This window comes from Dasypus novemcinctus, chromosome 14 (genome assembly GCF_030445035.2).
Source record: "Dasypus novemcinctus isolate mDasNov1 chromosome 14, mDasNov1.1.hap2, whole genome shotgun sequence".
NCBI lineage: Eukaryota > Metazoa > Chordata > Mammalia > Cingulata > Dasypodidae > Dasypus > Dasypus novemcinctus.
Genome location: NC_080686.1, coordinates 69,706,009 through 69,726,550, shown reverse-complemented (window position 1 = coordinate 69,726,550; position 20,542 = coordinate 69,706,009). Strand labels below are relative to the sequence as shown.

The 20,542-nt window shown below is 37.5% G+C and overlaps 1 protein-coding gene across 10 annotated transcripts in view; it reads right to left on the bottom strand.

Annotated features, from left to right (window-relative positions):
- Nucleotides 1-20,542, bottom strand: part of OXR1 (oxidation resistance 1) — a 531,828-nt gene that overhangs the window by 199,558 nt on the left and 311,728 nt on the right. The gene's annotated exons all lie outside the window — the stretch shown is intronic.

Below are 20,542 nucleotides of genomic sequence, written 5' to 3'. Positions count from 1 at the left end.
TTTGTTTATTCTCTATCATTCTGTGTGGTTAGAGTCATAGCTGCCAGGCAATCATACACAGAAAGAAAACGTTCTTCACGCTATCAAGTTTTTCAATCTAAATCACGAATAATGATTTTATGCAGCTGACTGGAAATATGTGGTCAATAAGTATGCACACTTTTGCTGTGAGCCTAGGATGAAAACCAGCATTGGGACTGCTGCCAGGAGTCCAGTGAAACTGTTTGGAATTTTAACCAACCATTACCACCCCAAATCTTCCTGAAGTGAAGAACTGGACAGATGATAAAGGTGCAATGATATAAAATGAACACATGTAACATGATGATTAAGAATGACCACAGGTGAAAATGTTCTTTATCTCATACATGGATCCAAAATTCAAACACTATTCAAAATTTAAGCTAGATTACTAATTGCCTAACCCTGCAACTTGGCTATGCAACAGCTGCTCTACAGTTTCCATTCTGGTCCAGGCTGTTCTATGATTTTTATTCTTTTAGGTTTCTAACACTCTTTGGATGCTTCAAATACAGACTGAAATAAGATGCCAAACAATTTACTATAATGATTTTTCTTTTTCACTTACTGAAATAGGCACAATGTAAAGATAGTGGGCTCAATATTTGTGTAAGGTAAGCTAAATCTACTCAATAATCCACTCATAATGATTTCCAAATGTCAGAAAAACAGTCATTTAGATATAGCATTCAATTTTAGATATTAAGAATTATGACCAAATACCATATTTGAAGATTAATAATAATAATGGCTAACATTTTAGTGCATTTTAGTGCTGGACTCTTGTAAGCAATTTATTTAAAGTAATCTTTACAATGATCTTGAGGTAGACAGTCTTGCTCTTTTCATATTATTGTTCATAAACTGAAGTATGGAAAGGTAAGGAAACCTCCTAGGGTCCCACAAGTAGTGAATGATTGAACCAGGATTTGAGCAAAGTGCATGTGTCTCCAGAATCTGCAAACTCAGCCCCAAAGCTCTACAACACCCTTCCCTGAATATTCACAGATAACCAGACATGCAAAAATAGTCTCCCACTTTTGCCTAGACTTTCTGCTTATTTATTCAGTTAACAGCTGGCAGACGTGGGCAGCAGGAAGGCCAGGGCTAACCAACAGCCTCAAGGAAGATGAAAGGAATTATGTAAGAAACAGAAGCTTAAGGCAAATCAAGGATGAAAAGTTGCAAGTGTCAAAAGCAATTTAGAATATCAGAAAGGAAGGGGTGAGAATCAAGTGGTCACTGTATAACCAGGCCTGGGCATAAAAAGGCAATCAGAGCAAAAGCTAAGCAGTAAGCCAAAAACGTAGCTGGGGCAAGCTGGGAATACGGACTCAGTTTAAAAATCTTGGAATCGGGGGAAACGGACTTTGGCCCAGTGGTTAGGGCGTCCGTCTACCATATGGGAGGTCCGTGGTTCAAACCCCGGGCCTCCTTGACCCGTGTGGAGCTGGCCATGCGCAGTGCTGATGCGCGCAAGGAGTGCCTTGCCACGCAAGGGTGTCCACCGCGTGGGGGAGCCCCACGCGCAAGGAGTGTGCTCCTGAGGAAAGCCGCCCAGCGTGAAAAGAAAGTGCAGCCTGCCCAGGAATGGCGCCGCCCACACTTCCCCTGCCGCTGATGACAACAGAAGCGGACAAAGAAACAAGACGCAGCAAACAGACACCAAGACAGACAACCGGGGGGGGGGGGGGGGGGGGGGTGGGGGGGGGGGGGGGATTAAATAAATAAATAAATCTTAAAAAAAAAAAAATCTTGGAATCGAAACAGCCATGGCAAAGAGGAAGGAGTCAAGAATTTCAGGAGCTCATGAGAGACCAGTTCAAGTCAGCAATAAAGGAGGTGGCACATATTTCAGGAGGGTTTGATAGATTTTCTTTCTGGGCAAGAAAAATAGTGAGAAACTGACCTAAGTGGAAAGTAAGGTCTAAAGTGCCTGTCATAAGTTTCCTCAGCTGCTATCACAAAGACCACATGGGTTGGCTTAAACAAGCAGAATTTGTTGTCTCACAATTTTGAGGCTAGGAGAAATCCAAAATCATGAAGTGAGCAAGGCGAGCTATGTCCTCAAGTCTCAAACTTGTCCTGGCTGCCAGTGATCCTTGGAGTTCCTTGGCTTGTATCCCTGCCCACAACACATGGCCATCTCTTCTCCTTTCTCTTTTAGGTTCCACTGACTTAAGGCTCCCAGCTCTTACCTGCAGCTTTTTCTGTGTCTGAACTTCTTCTGCTTATTAAGGACTCTGTTAATCTGGACTAAGGCCCACCCTCATTCAGTTGGGTCACACTTGAACTAAAAAAATGTCTTTAAGAGATCCTATTTACAATGGGTTCACACATACCCAATGAAGACCAAGAACATGCCTAAATTGGCATACATAATTCAATCCACGACAGTGCCACAATCAGAGTGGATGAATATAGCTGATGGCAGGAACAGGGTAGAAAGTAAGCGGGAAGACTGGGACAACCTTGTTGATAAGAACAATGCAGTCACCATGTAAATACCACTGAGCTGATGAACATCCATCTCGGTATACTAAGTACTTTGCTAAATAATGAATTTAGTACTCATTTGCATTTAAAAATTCAGATGCAAGTGGGACAATGAAATTAATCAAATTTAAAAGTTAACAATTGATCTATTTTACAACCATATTAAATCTGTAAATTTTTTCTTCTTATCACATTTATAAATAACCCCAATTGTTTTATTCTCTTTCGGTATCCCAACTGTATTATACCACTGTCTTCTCACCCCCGTGGTTTCTGAAGAGAAATCCACACTAAGTCTTACTGGGTGTTCTTGTATGTGATGGTTTACTTCTCCCTTGCTACTCTCAGAATATTCTCTTTATCTTTGACGTTTGATATTCCAAGTAGCATGTGTCTTTGAGTAGGTCTATTCATATTTACTCTAATTCAGGTATGCTGTGTTTCTTGGACATGTAAATTCATTTCTTTCAAGAAAGCTGGGAAATTTTCAGCCATTATTTCCTCAGATAATCTTTCTGTCACTTTTCCTTCTCTTCTTCTTCTGGAACTTCCATGACATGTATGTTGCACTTATTTTTAAAAAATAGGTTTTTTAATCTAAAATTCAAATTTAACTGGGTGCTCTGAATTTTTCTTTGTTCAATCTGACAACCCTAAACCTGTGGGGCTGTAATTTACTGGTCAGCTGGTGTTAGAGTCTGTAAAGAGGATGGTCTGATGGAACTGGATCTGCAAATGGTAGAAAAAGTGCAAACTACATTCAGTTGTTGCCAAAGTAAGGAAGGTAAATAGGGAGATATAGGAAATTCCGGCAGACAGGGTAGAGCAAGTTCCTTCTCCTCCAGCTTCACAGCCTCCCTCTGGCACCCCCTATTGGCAGAGCCTAGCAGGAAGCAAAAGGCAAAGTAAAAATGTATGCTGAGTCCCATCACAAAGCTGAGCACTGTGAGTTTGGATCTGAGAGACAATAATTTAATGACTGGCACATGTAAAAATGTGTTCAATATAATTTATCGCTTAATTAAGGAAACACATAATTATTTAATTGCTCCTGTGGTTAATTTAGAAAATCTACATATCCTTAATTTCAAGCTAATATTAAAGAAAATATTTTATACATTTAATAATTTTATGAAAAATACTAGGAACTCTTCTGAGTACAAGTAGTAAAAAAATTGCTCCCCTAAAATCAAAGAAAACATATTTCCCTACTGAAATGGTGAAAAACTATTTACATAAAAATTCCACCCTTATGTAAGAAAAGGGTACATGAAAACTTTTAAATACTTTTTTTGGTTTAAGTTGTTAGTAACACTGGTCTGAAGTATAATTTTAATTCGTAGAATGTTTACCATATATATTATATAGCATGAGCACTCTTTCCAAGTGTAGTGATGTTTGACTTTCTAATTTAAGAATTTCCTTTCAAATGTCATAATGTACAACCATTTATTATGATCATTCCTTTACAGAAAAGATAATTTAAATAGCATCCAAGAGACATTCCCAAGGTATGACTGCCTAAATATCACCTTTTTTTCCCCCAAAATCATGCCTAATTGTTTTGAATCTCTGCTAGTTTCCTTTTTAAATTGCACATTTAGCATATTTTTTACTTCACATGAAAATACTTCAAAAACACACTATACTTTTTCCCATGTCTCCCGTAAAAGAGTCTGTGGAAATAAATTTTATCTTTTTTATTTGACTTGGTGATCATCATGTATACAAATGATTATATAATTCTATATGCTACTAATATATACAATGACTTTTTAAATTTCTAGATTATCCTAAAAAATAACAAATTTTAAGTATCTTTTAGAGTAATACATATATGTTAGAAAATTTAGAAAATACATGAAAAAATAGAAAAAAAAGTAATCTTCCCACTCCAAGAAATAATAGTTAATATTTTAGTGCATTTAGTTCTAGGATGTCTCTTTTCAATTTTTAAAACCATATTTGTGATCACAATCTACATGCAAACTTGTACCCAGTTTTCAAAAAAGTATTTTTCTGTGATATTAAAGCTCTTAATAGTCCTTGAACAGATGAGCCATAATTTACTTAAGCATTATTCTATTGTTATAACTGTTGTTATTTTTTAAAATATAATTTCATGTTTTGGTTTTGTCTCTCTTTAAAAAGTATAAACAACCTATCTCTCACCTCTTTGGCAATTCTTGGCTGCCAATATTTGTTGTTAATGTGTCTGCTGCTCTTTTCTAATTTGCTGTTTTTTATCTGTCATAGACTCTGAAACCATATAATCAAATGTGTTACAGTTTTATCTAAATTCAGATTTAATGTTCTTTGAAATGAGAATTTGAAGTCTCTCCTCTGAGAAAATTGCATGAGCTTTGGCACATAAATGAAGTGCCATTTACCTTAGCAAATCAACACACCCCTCTTTAACAAAAAATATTTTATTCAAGATTCTTTCCCAGATCAAGTTGGTTGTTGTTGCATTTAAATGTTCTTAATAAGATGTCATACATTCACTTGATACCTTCTTTAGTGTCTAACACAGTCTGGGCACATGATAATTTATATTTGCCTTAAAAGAAGGGATGAATAAATGATCAAAATGATAGACTTTATATGGTAACAGTGCTGGCACATGTGAAAACCTACTCAGCCTACTCAGTAACCAAAGGCAGGCAAGAGTCCTTTTCACATAATCAAATAAGCCATTTTTATTAAATTATAATGATTTTAGTGAAAAAAATAATGCTAGTGAGAGTGATAGGAAATGGACCATTAGAATTAGTAGAAAGGAAAAATTTCACAACTCTTTGTGGAAAGTAATTTGGCAGTACAGATCAAGAGTTAAAAAAATCTTCCTGCCCTATGTCTCAGTAATAACATTTTTTGGACTCTATTTGAATAATTTAAAATGCAGACAAAAATTAATATCCAAAGATGTTCATAGTAGGATTACTAATATCATCAAGGACTGGAAACCCTAAGCATCCAATACTGGAAACATGCTGAATAAAATCTGGTACTTCTATAGTTTTTAAAAAAATTCAATCATAAAGAAAATGATATTTGCAATAACATTTTAATGATGTAGGGAAAATATATATGCTCAGGTTAAATAAAAAATTAGAATGTAAAATTGTATCCAATTATAAAATTTTGTTTAAAAAGTCACATGGGCAAAACCATAAAAGAAATACATTAAACTCTTAACAATGGTTATCTCTGGTTAATAGAATTATTACTTACTATTACTTCATTTAAATTTTCTGTATTTTCCAAAGTTTCAAATATATGCATTTTTAACAAAGAAAAATATACATTACAATTTTTTTAAAAGCTGTAATCTAGCTTTCATGCTAACTGCAGTAGAAACATTTTTGGGTACAAAAATCTTTTATTCTGTCCATGATAGTTTATATCTGGACAACGTGATACACTTATTGGGAGAAGTGGACAGAAGTACCTTAGCCTTGCTGGAAAGGAAGTTAAGCAGTCTCCTTTCTTCAGAGGCTGTGTCACTGCCTGCTAGTTTTCTCCCTAATATTAGTCATCATATCATGATATATATGTAAATAGACAGCAAGGCTGTCCAGGTAAGATTTTCCAGCCCTCTTGATTGTAGGTGTTACCATGTGATAGTTTCTGCCCGGTGAGAAATGAACAGAAGTAATGTGGCAACTTCTGGGTGATACTCCTACAAGGAAAGGTCATTGTAGGTCTATGCTCCATCTTTTCCTTCCCCCTCTTTTCACCAGCTGGAATGTAGATATTGGGGTGTACACTGGAGAAGCCATTTTAGATCAAATGATGGGAGTTGAATACTAAGGATGCGAGAAGACCTAGAAGGAGTCTCTCCCTTAACATCAAAAAACTGTCCAGGACTACTTATCCTCAGACTGTTGTGTGAGACAAAAATAATATTCTATTTCGTTTAAGTTACTTCTTTGGCCTTTGTTATAGCAGCCAAATTAATAGCCCAACTATTACTGCTTCTGTCTGGCAGAAGCATCTGGATTTAGTTTATTACTTTTAGAAGATGAGCTCATCATTATTAGTTGTATCAAAACAAAAATCACCATATTTAGAAACCATTCTCTAACACTTAAGCAGCTAATTTTAAATAATCTACTGTATAAGCCAATTAATATAGCTATTTGAGAGTGCAGAGTGCCATGCTACTTGAAACCAGATGTCCCAGAAGCCATCTAAGGTTCTTCTAAGAATGAACGCCTTTTTTTTTTTTTTTCAAATTAAAATCACTCATAATATGCCATATGGCTCAACACAGATGTTGGAAAAGAGTCAAAGTATTTATTAGGAGTAATTGCAGGCCATATGGCTTCCCACACCATACTGAAACAAGTCAGGCTCTGAACTGTTCAAGAGGAATTCAGGCACTTCAGATCTGACATCTTAAGCATAAAGAAACTTTGCTCTAGTTAATATCTTAGAATCCTGACCTATAGTGCCTTCTTATAGAACTAAACTTCGAACAAACAGCAATAGAACACTGTTCAGTTCTTTAAAATGGCTTTATTTGAAGTACTCATGGATATATTAGCAATCTATTCTTTAGAATCCAGGACCTCACACATGGGAAGCCGGTGTTCAACCGAAGAGCTACATCTGCTCCCCTATGAGAGTTGGTTTTTTTATGTGTTTGTTTTTAGAAAGTACCAGGGATCAAACCTGGCACTTTGTACATGGAAAGCAGGTGCTTAACCACTTGACTATCACAGCACCCCACAGTCTATTCTTGGTTCTCCAAATACCTACCATTAAATTAGAACATCAGAAAACAAAATATGTATATGAAAAGTTAGTATTTGAATGGTGGCTGAATACATGACTCTGTTAAAAGTTTGTTTGTTTTTAGCCAATATTCCATTCTGTAAACTTTTCTTTGAATTTAATTTCTGGAAGGATAAAATTAATTTTAAGCTTCCTTTTTAAAAAATGCATGTGGGTAGACAGATGATAGATGAAAGAAAGAAAACCCAATGCTCCCTATTTAGTTGTAGCTAATATGGTGGCTATTGAGGCTTGTGGCCACCTAGCATGTATTCTTTTTACTCTTGATAATAGCACTCTCATTCCCCATTTGCTTCAAGGTTGGGCAGCCCTCCCCACTCCAGGATTAAAGGTAGAATCTATGCTCAGGGCTAAACTAATTTGCGTAACCATATCCCCAGCCACGTTATGTGAGAGCATGTACGAGAGTCAGCTTTTCAACCACTTACTACAGAATGTCAGCGACTTCAAATCCGACATCTTAAAGAAAAAGAAGTGGGAATGTGAATGATACAGCCACCTTGAGACCATGAGGTAGAAAGCCTGCTTAGAATAGAGTTAGCAAAGAACAGAGTCAAAAAATGGAGAGGGCATGAAAATGAGTCCTTCTCCTATCATTTTGGTAGACACATCAAGTGTCATCTCAAGAAATTATAGATGCATGTGCCTGAAAGCCGTATTATTTTTGGATTTCAATCATGAGCATCAATGAGCTTCTTTTAATGTCTAATTCAATTTATGATAGGTTTTCTGTTACTCGTAACCAACCAATAACATCCTGATAGAACCAGCAAGAGATGAGAAAAATTCAGGGCTGGACTCCAACACTTATTTCATTTCTCGTTCCTGGTATCACCAATCCCCTCTCTTAAAGGCAGATCCGGTTTTTTGAAGTTTATACCATTTTACAGGATGTTTAATTTTGTAAACCTCTGCAGATCTTTCTTAGATTGCATGAAAAGGTGGTGGAAAGAATCCTACGTTAATTATCTGCCTACTCTGAGGCAGGCACTTCGTGTACACTATTTTATTCAATCCTCAGAACTGAGAAAGTGGAGTCTCCATTAATAGAGAAGAAAATGAGACTTGAAGAAGATCCTCGAAGTCACACAGCAGTTAATCTAGCTGATGGAACTTGAACCTCCAAAGTCCAGGCTCTTTCTAGTATGCTTGAGTGCCTTAGTTAAATAACAAATTAAAAACATATCAAAATAGGCCAATGGATATATCAATTAACATGTGTTTTTTCAAACACTGGCCACCCCCCCACATCTGTAAATTTGTATAGCATTTAAGAATCAGAATTTTGTTTGAGAAAAATTGAGAATTTTCCAGACCACTTTCAGATAACTGCAATATCTCCAGAATAAGACCACATGTCACTATTCTTTAAAAAAGAAAAACATGACTGCTAATTCAAAGAGTCTGCCAGCTAGCAACTATTTTCTCTTGGTCTTTAGCCTTAATAGGTATCACATGAATAAAATGAGCCTTTATCAAAGAGCTATTTTTAGGTTTCTTCCCTTTCTCTCTAAGCTAGCCAGTCTCACAGTTCAAATCTATCTCTATTGTTAAAGCTTGAATCTTGGCCATTTTCTGCTTTCCTACTGTAATTTCTCCTTTGATTTTTGGGCTTTCTGTTCCATAATAACATTCTTCCTCTGCAGGGTGAGGTCAGACTCTTTGCCTGCTTTTATATCATCTCTTTCTAACATGTATCAAAGCTAAAGTTTCCTATTTTTTTCTCTCAAGGTCGTATTTAACACTTTATTTTTTAATTCTCATTTCTCTCCCTCCCCTAAATTTCTACAGTATCAGTCAACCTCCTTTATAATCGCTTGTACTGTAAACTATTCCCCTTTGAGCTACTTCTTAAATATTGAGCTCATGGTTGGAGGTCTTAGTAATCATCAAATCGAGCTCTATGCAATGGAGAAACCACAAAGGATTTAGCCCTAGACTTGCAGACTTCCAGTATTCTAGAAACTTCTCCAAAGGTGGAAGATGCAGACACAATGGAAGCAGCATTAATGATTTTCCTGATTGTTAGAGTCTGAGAACACCAGGAAGCACTACTGGATATTGTCAGATTTATTTTTCCAATAAAGTGGATGATAAAAATGTGAGTAAGAATCACAGCTGGGGGTCAAACTGAGCTCACATCATCAAAGCTGCACCACAACAATGCTCTGACAAGAATGCAGGAGCTGTGAAAATTATGTAAGGCCACAGGCCACATCAAGCTTTAATGTGTTCTGGTTATTTCAAAGCATTTACACCTAGAGTAATGTAGAGTAATGTAGGAGCTAAATAATTATCTATTTGCCTTAGAAAAACAGACATTTCACATTTGATTACAAAAAAGGAAAATATTGTACAGGTTACCATTATTTAACAAGATTTTGTAGTGTTTCTAGATTTCATAACATTTTGGGATTAGTTTAAAGGGGCACTATCAAACTATCCAAATATGAAATTTGACTTACTGAAAGTGATTTTAATGTGCAATAATAGAACATCAAAGTGAGTTCTGATGTGACTATCAATGGAATATTTATAGGAAATTTCCTGTCCTTTCTAGGAATTAACTAAATTAGTCAAACCTAACAACTCTCTTTATACTGTTTTCGCATAAACCGTAATCTTAATGGATGCTAGGCTCTTGTAGCTTAGGAAAAAAGGTTTGGAAACTTGAAACTTGTCTTGGGCTGGTAACATAGCATACAGGATGGATATCCTTGCCACTCAAAATTTAGTGTGCAATAACCTGCTTATTAAAACTAGTTGAAAATACATTTTAAGATTTATTTTTTATTTATTTCTCCTTCCTTCCCCCCGCCCCCACCCCATAGTTTGCTCTCTGTGTCCATTCGTTATGTGTACTTCTGTGTCCACTTGCAGTCTTGTCAGTGGCACCAGGAATCTGTGCCTCTTTTTGTTGTGTCATCTTGCTGTGTCAACTCTCTGTGTGTGCAGCGCCACTCCTGGGCAGGCTGCTTATGCTGGGGTGGCTCTCCTTACAGGGCACATTCCTTGCACATGGAGGTCCCATACATGGGGGACACCCCTGCATGGCATGGCACTCCTTGCGCACAGCAGCACTGCACATGGGCCAGCTTGCCACATGGGTCAGGAGGCCCTGTGTTTGAACCCTCCATATGGTAGGCGGATGCTCTATCAGTTGAGCCTAACCCGCTTCCCCAAAATACTTTTTCAACATATGTGATTTTTATGAGGGTACAGGGAAATGGGAAATCTTTGTTGATTATACTGTGAGTTGATATAATCTTTTGGAGACCAATTTGTAATAATTCCCTAAAAATGTTAGTAAAGTACTTCAATTTGGAAATTCCACTTTTAAGAATTTATCCTAGCAAAATCATTAAGCAAGGTATAGCAGTTTGATATTGTTTATGAATTACAAAAATAGATATTGGATATGTTTGTGAACTGGTCTTTTCCTCTGGGCATATTAAATTTATATTGGATTCAGAGGTTTCACTTTTACTTGATTGCGCCACATCAGTAGGACATTCAGTACCCGCCCCCCTCCTTGGCTATGGAAACTCACAGAGAAACCACACCACAGAGAAGGGATGCTGGAGTTTTAATGCTGGAGACCGGGAAGTAAGCACACAGAGAAACAGAGAGAAGGCTCGCTTAGACACAACAGAGGCCCTGGGAAGAGAAACAAGCTGTTCCCTGATAGTCTACAGGTGGCCTTGGAGAGAGGGGAGCAGCTGAGCTGGGAGAGAAACAAGCCCAGAAGAGAGGAACCCAGGAAGCCTGAACCCTTGCAGACATAGACAGCCATCTTGCTCCAGCACATGGAAATAGACTTTGGTGAGGGAAGCAACTTATGCTTTATGGCTTGGTAACTGTAAGCTTCTACCCCAAATAAATATCCTTTATAAAAATCAACCAATTTCTGGTATTTTGCATCAGCACTTCTTTGGCTGACAAATGCAAAAGGCATAGGTTTATTTGCATGGATGTTCATCAAAATGCTTTTATAGGCAAAAATGAACAGAGAAAATGCTATAAGCCCAATAATAGAGGCTCAATTGAGTAAGTTGTGGTAAATATACTATAGAACACTATATTGTCATTAAAAATGATGTACAGACTTATATTAATTGACACAAGAGGACATGGGATATAGTCAGTAGAAAAGAGCATTGCATATGTATTTTGTGACAGGCATGTTCTAGATGGTGGGAGAACATCAATGAACAAAAAAGATCATGCCCAGCCCTTCTGGAGCTTACAACATGGTGCTCACCTCAGAACGACTGAATAGTAACCCATTTATACATGAGTACATATATATATATTATTTACATGTAGTTATAAAATATGGCAAGTTGTATAAAATAGTTCTCTGTGAAAGGTGTGATTATCCTTATTTCTTTCTTCTATTTTTATGTTTTCTAGTATTTTGTATAATGAACAAATAATAAATTATTTTTAATTTTAAAATTTGGGTATAATCAATCAGCAAAAGTACAAAATTGTTGAAAAGGAGAAACAAGAAAATGTTTTCTATCATACAGAAAGCATATATCTCATGACTCAGATATATTTCTTTGGGCCAATGCCAGAAGACCTTAAAGACAAAAAGAAAACCAAATACTGGGCAGGATAACTGTTTCAATTGATGCCATCATTCTTTTTTACCAAGACAACTCTGGAATTAGACTTATCACCTAGCCATTCTCATCTGAGTACAGTCTTATCCTCTAGTACAGTCATGGATTCTCTAGGATTGTGAATTTTTCCATAGGGAATGGAGCCCAGAGGCAAAAGATTTTATTTAAAAGACAAATTTGTGATTTCTAAAAGGATATAAGAGAGGAAAAGGATACAATATATTGAGGAAATGATAAGTGAAGGATTCTGTGTTTTGTACTAAAAATAATTCCTTATTTATCTTAATTTAATGAAATAAGTGGTTTCCATTTTTCACACATGAGGAAGCACAGTTAATGGTATCCAGTCACTGTTCACATAGCTATTAAGTGAGGAAACAAGATTGGAATTTCCTATCTGGGTCCAAAATCAGTCCTTTCATTAACTCGGTTGGGAAGGCAGGAAAAAAAGAAGATAAAGTCAATGACCTAAAAAGTCATAGATTGTAAGATCAGGAACAGATCTTGTAGATCATGTGTTTTCATTTCCTCACATTTTAGATGGGAACAGGAAGGCTGTAGGAGGCTGAGAAACTTGTACAGCATCAAATTCCTGCAGCTCCAAAGAGAAATGATACTGAACCATAAAGCAAAAATTCTATTTTCTTTTCTTTTGGCCATTGTTCAGTATCTGTTAGCAAATTATTCAAAGATGACATATCGTCCAGATAGCTTCCTGCAATGAATTCCATTTACATTTTAATTGGAGATAGTCTATATTTATTATCAAGTAGGAGAGTAACAGAAAATTATTTGAAAACTTTATTTTGTTTGCAGTACCTTTATTTAGTTTGCATTACCTTTATCAACTCTTGCTCAATAATTTGTATTGTTAAGGGCATCCCAATTTTCTGTTTCTTTATCTAGAGGATGTATAAAATACACAGCTTTTAAATTATGCAATATATTTATTATTTTGAGAGACCAAGGTGAGCTTCCAAATATTCCCCATTTTAACAGCATTTTATTTGGTATCCCACTGAATTTTGGCAAGCCAAACTCCAGAGAAGTAACTCCTTATTTGGATAACTGTACAGCAGTCTACTCAAAGAAAACAGTGGAAAATAATGGATTTGATTCTGTTCCTCACTGAGATGAATACAGAACGAAAGCCATGACATCAAACTAAGTATTTCTCCTTTTTGAGGCAGTACCAGTATACAGTATACAGTCCTGATGAAATTGCAGAGCATTTCATGAAGTGATGAGTAATGCTTTTTGAAAACCCAAGGAACATACTTGAAGTGTTTAGACCACCTGTCTCGTACCTAAATAAATTCAACATCCTAGCTATCTCTATATGCATAGCAAACATTTCTAATAGAGAAAGTTCCTCCTTTCTTCTCCCTGTAGCCAATGAAAGACAGAGAGTGGGAAAACAAAATAATCTCACAAGAGGTATGATAAACAAATTCTTAAGTCACATTTGTAGCATACTGGATAAAAATGAGATAGGTGGAAGTAGAGTGGTTTCATCAGAGGGTGGGATCTACCTCTCATAGCCCCTAGGATGTGGCATGTTGCTTCAGTACTATCTGGAGCCTAAGGCATCAGGTTGACACCCCTGCTCAGGAGATGGGACTTTTAAGGTAAGCATGTATTTCTAAGAAATGAGTCAAGGTTCAAGACCAGAATACCTCTGGATGCCTGCTGCGAAAGATCTTGGCCAGCGGTATACAATTTGCATAGAAGTAAAATGAGTAACCTGAGAGCAATCAGTGCTATCAGGATGGGCCTGTGTGTGGGTTTTGCAAAAAGAGCTAGGAGGAAAGACCCAAAACAGTTTAAGGAACAGAATTACATTACTAGTAGATATCTCAAATTTGCCTAACTCAACTCCCTCCCTTTATTACCTAGGTTAGAGCACTTTTACAACTGTAATTCTTTAATACAGCAGACTGTCTGCATCCAATGGTTCTCAAACTCAAACTTTATTGTCAGTAATAATGATCTGTTTAAAATACAGACTTTTGGGCTACACCCTAGAGATTCTATCCTCCATATTTCCCCTGGTTTTATGTCTTTCAATGTTGTTTTTTCTTTTTTTTTAAGATTTATTTTTTATTTATTTCTCTCCCCTCCCGCCCGCCCCCCCCCCCAGTTGTCTGCTCTCTGTGTCCATTTGCTGTGTGTTCTTCTGTGACCGCTTCTATCCTTATCAGCGGTACCAGGATTCGATGTTTCTTTTTGTTGCGTCAGCTTTCTGTGTGTGCGGCACCATTCTTGGGCAGGCTGCACTTTGCACTGGGTGGCTCTCCTTATGGGGCACATTCCTTGCACGTGTGGCTCCCCTACGCGGGGGACACCCGTGCATGGCAGGGCACTCCTTGGGCACATCAGCACTGCACATGGGCCAGCTTCACACGGGTCAAGGAGGTCTGGGGTTTGAACCACGGACCTCCCATGTGGTAGGCAGATGCCCTATCCATTAATCCATGTTGCCTTTTGCAAAGGGGTACGTTGTTCCTCCCACTTTAAGAATTGTGTGCTTGGAAAAATCTCCACTAACTTTATTTTCTACTTCGAAAAAAAATTTTTTTGGTCCCTATTTGAAATACATTATATATATATATATTAAAAAAAAAAAAAGATTTACTTATTTATTTATCTCCCCTTCCCCCCTGCCCGACCCCAGTTGTCTGTTCTCTGTGTCTATTTGCTGTGTGTTCTTCTTTGTCCGCTTCTGTTGTTGCCAGTGGCATGGGAATCTGTGTTTCTTTTTGTTGCGTCAGCTTGGGTCAGCTCTCTGTGTGTGTGGCGTCATTCCTGGGCAGGCTGAACTTTCTTTTTGTGCTGGGCGGCTCTCCTTCCGGGGCACACTCCTTGAGCGTGGTGCTCCCCTACGCGGGGACACCTGTGCGTGGCAGGGCACTCCTTGTGCGCATCAGCACTGCGCGTGGGCTAGCTCCACACGGGTCACCAAGGCCCGGGGTTTGAACCGCAGACCTACCATGTGGTAGACGGATGCCCTAACCATTGGGCCAAGTCCCATTCCCATTGTTATATATTTGCATCCAATTGCATCCAATTAAGAGTTATTATTCTATTCCTAAGGAATACTTATTTAATGTGTTTTTTCTTGACAAGGGTTTATTGGAATTGGGGACAGGTGTGGTAAAGAGACACCCGTGGATAGAAGCAGTATCCTTGGTGAGAAGATGTAGGGAGCAGCTGATGTTAACTGCAAGGTAAAGTATATTTATGCTACAATACCAAGAAAGTTGGGGCAAACTAGACAGGTGGATGATTCTAATATGGATGGGACAGAGCTAACATTCAACCAGTGTATATCAGAAATACTTTTGAATTGGCAGATAAAGAGCTGCTGCTCCAACAATTCATTGGGCTCCTCACACCACCTCACAGGAACTAAGGCTCCTCACAGGAACTAAGGGATTGACAGTCACCTGGCAGGGGCCCTCCAGTCTGATGTCCAGTACTGCAGACTACAACAGACTGGTCTGAACTTCTGCCACACTGGTTGCTGAATATATTGAGTATCACCCTTGCATAAAGGTAAAATATATAAATATTCATGAATATTGATTCTTTTAGTTGAGCTGACTGCAGAAGCCTGAGGAATTATCAGTGAGACCTGAAGAATCAACCAGCTATGTATAAGCTAAATTGCCATCTCAAAGAATAGTTGAGGTAGATAAATGGTTGTTGTTTTAGCTACAAACTTTTGTGTTGGTTTGTTATGCAATGACAGCTAAATGATACAAAAGGGCCGTTTTACTTCCCAGGGCAGGCCTTTCAAGAGGAAAGGTTTTCCAAGCACATATCATAGGGTTAGAAACTCATCCCTCATGAAATTATCACAGCAACTCTATAAAGTAACTGTTATTCCCACTTGATATGTGGGAAATGGAGGCTTAAAGAGGTGAAACGACTCCTTCAAAGTCATAAATCTAATGAGTGGTAAAGCTAGCATGTCTGACTAGCCAGTATGTCTGACTTCAAAATCATTGAGGTTAACACGGAAATAACATGTAATATATTTTAGTTTGCTAATCTAGCTTCAATTTGCAGTTTAGTTTTTAAGGTAGCTATGTTTAAAGTATTTCTTGTTGATTTTTCCGTCTTGAGATAGATGCCAGGGAGCCTCTTCTCTTAAAAATAAAAACAAAGGACAAATCATAACCCAAACCCACTTTAGTGGGGAAGTTTTTATCACCGAAGTGAGTGGGATTAGCTCACTGCCTAGGACTGCAGCTCTTCTTTATGACAGTAAATCCTTGACCTTGTTGCATTTTAGCCTAGCTCCTTACTTGCCTGCAGGGATGAAAACTAAATGCTGAGTCCCATATTCTTTTTGTGGTGAATTCAACAAGTAGTGAATCTAGGGAGAGATATGCTTATTTTTTCTTCTTGGGAGCTGCCTTTCTATAAGGTTGTTCCAAAGAAAAAGTAGAATTCCACAAGGCCGTGGTTTTACTGAGAAGTACTCTCTGCTAATTCTCAGATAAAGAAGTCTGTGTTCAGATGAACATGTTCAGGAATTGCTAAATACCTGAGTAGATTGTCAATCGCTGTCACCATCTGGGAGAAATATATACTTGTTTCTGTGGATAAGGTAACTCTTACCTTTATGATTTGTATAATTAAGATTTCATTTATACTGCATATTAACTTAAGCTTGTGATTAAATTACTTCCCAAGTTTCAGTTTCCCTATTAAGGACAGCATGAAATTAAAATGGTTTTAAGTACCACAAAGAGGAAAGGTTTCTTTAAATGCTACTTGATCAGCTTTTCAGGTAATGTGTTATGTCTCCTTTATTAGAAAAAGAAAAAAAATCTTAATTGATCTAATTAATTGGAAGAGCTCAATGTAGACAAAGTTTCATTAAATACAATTAGAGCAAATACTAAGGGACGAAATGGAACGTGACTTTACACATATGTGTGACAAGAAAAGGAAAGAATTAGATTTATATAAGAGTTAAAGAAAACTGCATGTGGGTTATTTGCTCAGACTTCTTAAATACCTTCAAGGTTACAAAATCAATGAGGGAAGGGAATTGCTCAGTCTCAGATGAGAGAACAGGAAGCCATGCCCTGAAGCTATGGAAGGAAAACTCAGAACTAGTTGTTAAGCAACACTGCGGGTTAGAAAGAACATTTAGTAGTGAAGTATATCCACAGGAAAGTGCCTGTGAGGCAACAGCAGCAAGAGATATTACACAACCAGTGAGGAAAGATTATGTAACACACAGGCATAGCATTAGATAGTCATCCTACATAACAAGGGGCTTCTGTGATGCCTTTGCTGAAGTCAGTTTTCAATTATTTTTGTGCCTTTTGTGTTTTAAAGACATCTGACTTCCTATTATGCTCAAATTGCATGCATGATATCATTTAATTGCAGCAACCTGTGAATTAAGTACTTCCATTGCTCTGTTTTATAGATGAAGTAAATGAATCCAAGAGATATTAAGTGATCTGCCCAGCTCACACGGTTAACAAAAGCAGAGCTAGGATTTGAGGGCAGGTAGTGTTATATGATACATATGCACATATTCACCATGGGGCTATAGAGTGACTGATGTTGAGACAGTAATATATTTATTCTTAAACATAAATGATTTGTATTTGTCAGCACAGCAAGGAATAGTTTGTGTTTCTTCCTGGAATTGTCTAAATTCCCAGAGCCTTAAATGTAAGCAAAATACAAAACAGGTTTGTGATGCTGTCTCATTACTCAATAGACTTCCAAACTGCCCCCAGAGCCAAGCAACAAGGGCCTGGATGGGAGGTGTTTGATCTGCTTCTTCCTGCCACCCCAGTTGAATTTTGCCTTCCTTCTCCTATGAAGCATCTATTATAAAAACAGTTACGGCAGGTCATAGGCAAGGGTCATCCCTAATGCTTTGTTTTGTGGAGCTCTCAGATCATGCTGTTGCTGAAGGACTCTGAGTGATAACAGAATTATCAGAGAAAACAGGAATACATATTTTGCAGCCACGTATAGGAAGTTATCTTTGGAAACATTTTTCTCAGCTGTAACTTTTAACATTCCCACCCCACCCCATCCCCTACCTGCAAAGCCTCCAGCCAATCTAAAAGACATTCCGCTGCTTGTTTTTTATTTTTTATTTTTAAATTTTTAATTTTTTTAATGCTACAGCTGAAACAGAGCTTACTTTGCAAATGGACACTGAGAATTTTCCTCAGAAGCAAAGTTTTGACTTATACTAGATAGGTGGACAATTTCGTGCTGCTGCGAATTTCATCTTCTACCCAGAAGACTCTGCTCATCTCCTTTTTCAACAAAGCAGATGACTTGATCCGCAGTCTGATGGAGTTCCAAGATCATAGAAAAGTGATGTTTTCCACTCAAAGCGGGTAATAAGCCAGTCTTTGGAATGGTACATAGATTTATATCTAATACATAAATATCCCAGGGGAATGGTTTACCAGTAAGTTAAGGAATTTGTAGAACTTAGTTAAAATAAATAATTTAGAACTGTCTAAAATGAAGGAACAAATTATATTATGTAAGTATCAATTCAGTATCTTGTTAGGGGAGCAACTAACATGTCAATATTATTATCAGAATATAGCATGTCATTGGTACCACTGAACCCCAAATTTTATCAATATTTCCATGGTCAACTTATATGTTATTGCAAAACTTTATTTCAGAACATGAGTTTATAATTCAGATCAGAATTTGTCCTAAGGTATTTTATCAGGCTGATCATAAGAAGATGCTAGAAAGGCTTCAATTCACACTTAATTGTAACCTTGGAAAATAGCCTCTCTGGCATCATTTGAGAAGACACCTCATAAGACTCATTAATTACAAGCATATTTATTTATGCTAATGTGAACACATGCTTAGACTTGATCCCAAGAAAAAGTTGCTTAAGTAAAATATACTTGAAGTGAAATATTCACTTTTATGAGGCCAATTAATATCTTTTTCAGGGTTTCTGTTACCCTGTGGCAAAATACTAGTTCTAGGGCATTATGTGATAAACGATGTTCTGGAAGAGGGAATTTGGAAAGTCCTCAGTATTTACTGAACTCAGATCATATCATTATTGGATCAAAAAATAGATATTGATATATATATTAATTATTTTCAAGTCATGGGAGTACATATTGTATTGCAATACATATTGGCAAACTTTTGATTTATTAAAGATATGGGAATAAATCTAGGCAAACTATTAGATTAATATTAGTATAACAGTATAAGCAGAATTAAGTATTTCTATACATGGGGTGGAAAAGCCTAGACCACTTTCTGAAGGACGTTTATTCAATATTTATCAGCATAGTACTTGTTTTTCAAAGGAAAGAGACTGGAAAATTATTTCTACTGAATATAGAAAACTTGAATGTCCTCAAATAATATGCAAATCTCATTTTCATATATTTTTCATTTTAATTGCCAATGCTATGAATAAATATATTTTGATAAGAATGGAAGAGTTAGAAAATGGATTTGGTTCAATTCACCGAGCATTCACCTATCACATGGGAGGGCCAGGGTTCAAACCCAGTGCCTCCTGGCCCATGTGGTGAAGCTGGCCCACATGCAGTGCTGATGCACACAAGGAGTGCTGTACCATGCAGGGGTATCCCCCACATAGGGAAGCCCCACGTGTGAGGAGTGTGCCCCTGCAAGGAGAGCTGCCCTGTGTGAAAAAAGTGCAGCCTGCCCAGGAATGGCGCCATACACACGCAGAGTTGATGCAGCAAGATGATGCAACAAAAGAGACACAGATTCCTGGTGCCACTGACAAGAATGCAAGTGGACACAGAAGAACACACAGTGAATGGACACAGAGAGCAGACAACAGGGGTTTGGGGGGGGATAAAAAAAAATATGTTCCTTATTAAAAAAAAAAGAATGGAAGAGTCATGGTCATCCTTTGTAAGGATCCCTGAACAGGTCTATAGTTGTTATAATATGTTATAAAAAAGACAACTTAAAGAAGTGCAGTTATAGCCTTGTTTCTTACCAAATTCTTTGAATAGTAAGATTTACTTGCAGCTGACATCCCTACAGGAAACCATATAATACCACTTCCTCAATGTGGGATATTTGTTGAAAGAGTACAGGTGAGAAAAACAAGGTGGGGACCACACAGCCTTCCCACTCTTCCAGTACGGACAAAATATGGGGCTGCCAGGCTCCCCCCCCACCACATACAGATCATAAAGTCTTAAAGATCAGAGAGTGGAGGTTGAGGGAAGAGCTGCAGTGCAAGGAGAGGGTCAGTGCTCCCTCTGCAGAGGTGTCATCTAATGAGCTCTTAAAGGAGAGGCATGGGCTTACAACCCGGACACTCAGAGTCTGTAAGGGGCAGGAAGAAGGCATCCAGTGGACTTAGCCTGAGTGATATCTACAGAAAGACGCTGATGTTTGACTCATTTATTTCTACTCTTAGTCCACGTGTTTGTGTATGAGAATTCGAAGCACATGAAGAATTTTTTTAAATTTTTATTTTATTTTTTAAATATTACATTAAAAAAATATGAGGTCCCATTCAACCCCACCGCCCCTACCCCCCACTCCCCCCACAGCAACACTCTCTCCCATCA